Consider the following 5,369-nt stretch of genomic DNA (forward strand, 5'->3'; position numbering starts at 1 on the left):
CTTTTAAAAAATACCGAAATTTCCTTAAGTCTGTATTTTAAAGAAATTTCCTTAAGTCCTTTCTTTGCCTTCATTAGAACGCCAATTATTAGTTTTCCTAGAATGCACTTTACACAAACTTTACTTCTATTTAAATATTTGCGTCACGCACTTCACCCTCCAGCCGCTGCAGCCGCAGCCTGATGGCGACTGAGCCCAGCGGCCTCAGCTGCGCGGAGCGGCGGTGGCGGCCCCTCCGGAGACCAAGGATTGTCTCTTCGCCGGTCTCACCATGGCGACATACGGACAGACGTGCGCAGCCAGTGGGTAATCCTTCATCACACGCTGACCTTGGCAAGGCTACCAGAGATATTTTCAACAAAGGATTTGGTTTTGGGTTGGTGAAACTAGATGTGAAAACAAAGTCATGCAGTGGTGTGGAATTCTCAACGTCTGGTTCATCTAACACAGACACTGGTAAAGTTACTGGGACCTTGGAGACCAAATATAAATGGTGTGAGTATGGTCTGACTTTCACAGAAAAATGGGACACTGATAACACTTTGGGAACAGAAATCGCAATTGAAGACCAGATTTGTCAAGGTTTGAAACTGACATTTGATACTACCTTCTCGCCAAACACAGGAAAGAAGAGTGGTCCTCTTACAGAAGGGCGTGCATAAACCTTGGTTGTGATGTTGACTTTGATTTTGCTGGACCTGCAATCCATGGTTCAGCTGTCTTTGGTGGTGAGGGCTGGCTTGCTGGGTATCAGATGACCTTTGACAGTGCCAAATCAACGCTGACAAGGAATAACTTTACAGTAGGCTACAGGGCTGGGGACTTCCAGCTACACACTAATGTCAATGATGGGACAGAATTTGGAGGATCAATTTACCAGAAAGTATGTGAAGACCTTGACACTTCGGTAAACCTTGCTTGGACATCCGGTACCAATTGCACTCGTTTTGGCATTGCAGCTAAGTACCAGTTGGATCCCACTGCTTCCATTTCTGCAAAAGTTAACAACTCCAGTTTAATTGGAGTGGGCTACACTCAAACTCTGAGGCCTGGTGTGAAGCTTACACTGTCTGCTCTTGTAGATGGGAAGAGCATTAATGCTGGAGGCCACAAACTTGGGCTTGCCCTGGAGTTGGAGGCTTAATTTAGCTGAAAAGAAACCTTTGGGAATGGATATCAGAAGATTTGGCCTTAATATATTTCCATTGTGACCAGCAGGCTCTTTTCTCCCCAAGAAGGTAATCGAAACAAAGGGTGATCAAACAAGAGCTGTATTTTAAATATTTAGATAGTTACTTGTTAGTTGGTTTCTAGTTGAATTGGTTATCTGTCTAGTTACCAATGCTGCGGTTGTGCAGTCACCTATACATTATTTAAATGTATTTAACTGTTAAATTCGCTACCCACCAATAATGAAATAGACCTTTATGAAAACTGAAAAAAAAAATAAATGTTTGTGTTATGTAAATAGGTGAAAATAGTAAAATTAAAGGAGCTCATTTAGGTCTTGTTCATTTGCACATTTTTTAAAAGATTCAAATGGTTAATTACATAGTTAAGGCAAAGCAATAAAAACATCTGGAAATAGTTCCCAAACCATATTGTTCAGTTGATAGTGAGCAGTTTCTAAACAAAACCAATGTAGCCAGGAAGATAGTTGTCCTAGGCCACTGGAAAGCTCTTCCTTGAATTGTTGTAGCTAATAATTAAGTTGTTATACATGGTATGATCATTAGTGTTTTCTATTTTTATAGAAAATTGTTCTCCTAAGTTCTGAAAACTATTTAGTCCGTGAATAATTGTGAAACCACTTCCTTGTTATTAAGAAGCATGTAAAACAGATTAAATTAGCAATTATGATTCTAAAGCAAAAATTAAGAAAGTGTGCAACACTTGACTACAAGGATGTTCATTGCTTCATTCTTAAAGAAAATAGCCAAATGCCCAGTGATGGGGAACTGGTTACATCAATTATGGTACATGCTCAAACTGCCAGTAAAATATATGCTAAAGTGCTGTAAATTCTTGTATGTTCAAATGAACAATAGCCAATAAAAATACTTTGTATAATTATATTCATTAGTATGGAAAGATACTCCTATCAGTGGTAGGAACCAACAGAGACAATGGGGACTGTCAGAATTAGAGAATCAGCAGGAGGCAACCCTGTAGTAGAGATCTGGACCTGGGCAGCCATGCAAGGCAAAGTGGGGCCTAGTCTGATAAAGGAGTTACTATGAAGCAATGACAGTGGAGAATGGGAAGAAACTCATCCGTAAGCATGCATGGGATACACCATGATAACTGCCAGAAATACTTAGGGTTAAACAGGAAGAGGGTGGAAGCTATCGGACATCAGTCATTGTGGGGCTGAGAATCGATGAAATTGACATAATGATGGTTAATATGTGTCCATGTGTTCTATAGAGGGATAAGGCCTTGGAAATCTTAATCATTTTTGCTTTTCCCATAAAGAACAGCTTTAATGAACTGTTCGTTTATGTTTTTAAGAACATAAATACAAATGTCATATTTTCACACCTTAGGAAAGCAAGTTGTTTTTGATCACTCTCACCTAATTTAGAAGAGTTTATTTGCTTAAAAGATGATGTCGACGTTAATATTAATAATTCAATTTCTCAAGAACTCACTATATTTCTGCTATTAAAGCTAGGTATATAGACAGATGAGCAAAATAGAAAAATCTTCTAAGCAGAGTTCATTTTAAAAATACTAGTAAATGTTAAGTAATTGCGAGTGAACAAGGAACTTCCACTTACAATTTAACAAATTTTTATCATGCTTTTTCCATGTTTAAGATCGTGTGCTAGAATGTTACATTTAAAAACTTGAATGGGGCTTGGTGCCTGTAGCTCAGTGATTAGGGCACCAGCCATATGCACTGGAGCTGGTGGGTTCAAACCCAGTCAGGGCCTGCTAAACATCAATGACAACTGCAACCAAAAAGTAGCTAGGCACTGTGGCAGATGCCTGTAGTCCTAACTACTTGGGAGGCTGAGGCAACAGAATTGCTTACGCCCAAGAGTTTGAGGTTGCTGTGAGCTGTGACGCTATGGCACTCTACTGAGGGCAACATAGTGAGACTCTGTCGCAAATATAAAAACTTGAATGAGATTAGGCCCCTAATTTGGGAGACAGACAAGACTATCCAGTTTTACTTAACCCTTGGCATTATGCATTTTTATTGTATTTTTGCATGTTTACTTAACCCTTAACATTAATGATTTCAAAATTAGAACATCTAATGCAAATGCACAATAAACCACCAAAACCCAAATAAATTAATTTGCTAATTGTTCTTCTTTGCCACTGATGTAAACTTCTGATAAATCTTCTCCTCTAAACTATATTCCAGAATAGATCATCAGTCTTAAGTGAATCTTTCTTTTCTTTGTTTTTAATTTCAGGTTAATGTGAGGGTACAAGCAACTAAGTTACAATATTTGCATTTATTAGGTAAAATCCCTCTGGTAGTTGTGTCCCGCACCCAAAAGGCGTGCCATATACCCTTACATTGTGCCCATTAACTGGGATCACCCCAATACTCTCCCCTCTTCCCTTCTCTCTCCTCCCTCGTTCCCCTCCCCCCAAATTGAATTGAACTGAGTTTTTCTCTTATGTGGCATGTACTCTAGATTGTCTACTGACTTCATATAAGTATTGAGTACATCGGATATTTGGTTTTCCATTCTTGTGATACTTTACTAGGGAGAATGTGTTTCAGCTCCATCCGTGTTAATATGAAAGATGTAAAGTCTGCATCTTTTTATGACTGAATAGTATTTCAAGGTATACATATACCACCATTTGTTAATCCATTCCTGGTTAATGGGCATGTTTCCACATCTTGGTAGTTGTAAATTGAGCTGCAATACACAATCTAGTCTCAAATGATTCTTTAGGCTGAAAGGATAGCTTGGAATTCTTGAGTATGATTGGAGGAAATCTTACTGCAAAATTTTCCAAATTCATTAGTACTTTGTCTATCTTGCCCATAAAAAAATCAGTCAATTCAGTTACATTACTAATAGAGCAAAGTGTAGGTCACTCACTCCCAAACGTCCATTACTCCATTTACCATCAGTTTAGCCAAATGATTGATTAACTTGTCACAGCTATAGGGGTATGCCTCAATCCCGTTCTCCAATTATTCCTGCAGGATCCCAAGGCCTGAGTTATTTTGAGATATACAAGATCATTCATATTTTGACAATGGATATGACCCAATTCAGGCCAACAAGGGAATTTTGTTGAGGATTTTTTGAAACTGTCCTCACTCTGAACTCTTATGACCATTCAAATCTCATAACCTGGGAAGTATATCATCAGAAAATAGGTTGCTTAATAGCTATAGCCCCAAGAAAAAGAGCGTCTTTGCTGACGTTTACCCCAAATATTGCTAAGGAAGACACTAGATGAAGGAACTCCTTCCAGAAGACAGAACGAGGGCCTAATATGGGGAATAGTCTCCTCAGGGGTACACTATCAGACTGCCATGGGGCCAGCCAAGGCCTTACCCTTCTGCATGGCACAGAGCTCTTGCTATTCCTGTCCAACAGGATATGATACACATGTTGGAACAATGAGCACCATGTGTTGTTGCCCAGTCTCCTATTTGCCAACTTTTAAATCAGGTATCTTGTTCTTTGACTGCTGGGGTGTTGGGAGGTGATTTATCATTCCAAAAAGCTATAGCCAGAACTAATAAACATGACAACACAATGCCCAGATTGCTGAACTTGGTGCTGATGCCACAATTGGATGCATCTTTGGATTGACTCCGAGTGGGGTCATGACCAAGGCACTCATTTCTGCTAGCTGCCAGGAGTAAAGTCCACTAATGGTCCCTGGCCAAGTCCCACTCCGGGAATTGTCCTACCTTAAGACTATACCTGTCTTCAGGGAAAGCCTGCGTCCAACCCTGGGGGAAGGGGTGTAGAGTAATTTTTTTCTAATTTTAGTAGAGACGGACTGGTCTCTACTTGCTCTTGCTCAGACTGGTGTGGAACTTCTGAGCTCAAGGGATCCATCGGACTCAGCCTCCCAGAATGCTAGGGTTACAGGTGTGAGCTGCTGAGCCTGGTCCAAGTGTAGCTATCTTAAGCAAAAGAAGAGAACTGTTTGGAAAATTGGGACAGTCCACAAAATCCAAGGACAGAGTCACAGGCTGGGCCTCAGGAATAAGCAAAAGCTTGAAATGTAGATGTAGGGAATTCAAAGGTGTTCTTTCTGTAACTTTCTCCATGCTTCTGCCTTTTTTCTCACTGCCAAAAACCTTTCTCTATTCTTAAGTCTACAATGAAGAACACCACTAGCTATAGCTTCTGAATTTTATATGTTACAGCCAA

At 39.9% G+C, this 5,369-nt stretch overlaps 1 pseudogene across 1 annotated transcript; it reads left to right on the forward strand.

Annotated features, from left to right (window-relative positions):
- Window positions 1-271: 271 nt before the first annotated feature.
- LOC128571776 (voltage-dependent anion-selective channel protein 2-like) lies at window positions 272-1,451 on the forward strand (annotated as a pseudogene). The gene has a single exon (XR_008375966.1). The product of XR_008375966.1 is annotated as a voltage-dependent anion-selective channel protein 2-like (transcript).
- Window positions 1,452-5,369: the final 3,918 nt, after the last annotated feature.

The sequence above is a fragment of the Nycticebus coucang genome, chromosome 19, assembly GCF_027406575.1.
Source record: "Nycticebus coucang isolate mNycCou1 chromosome 19, mNycCou1.pri, whole genome shotgun sequence".
Taxonomy (NCBI): Eukaryota; Metazoa; Chordata; class Mammalia; order Primates; family Lorisidae; genus Nycticebus; species Nycticebus coucang.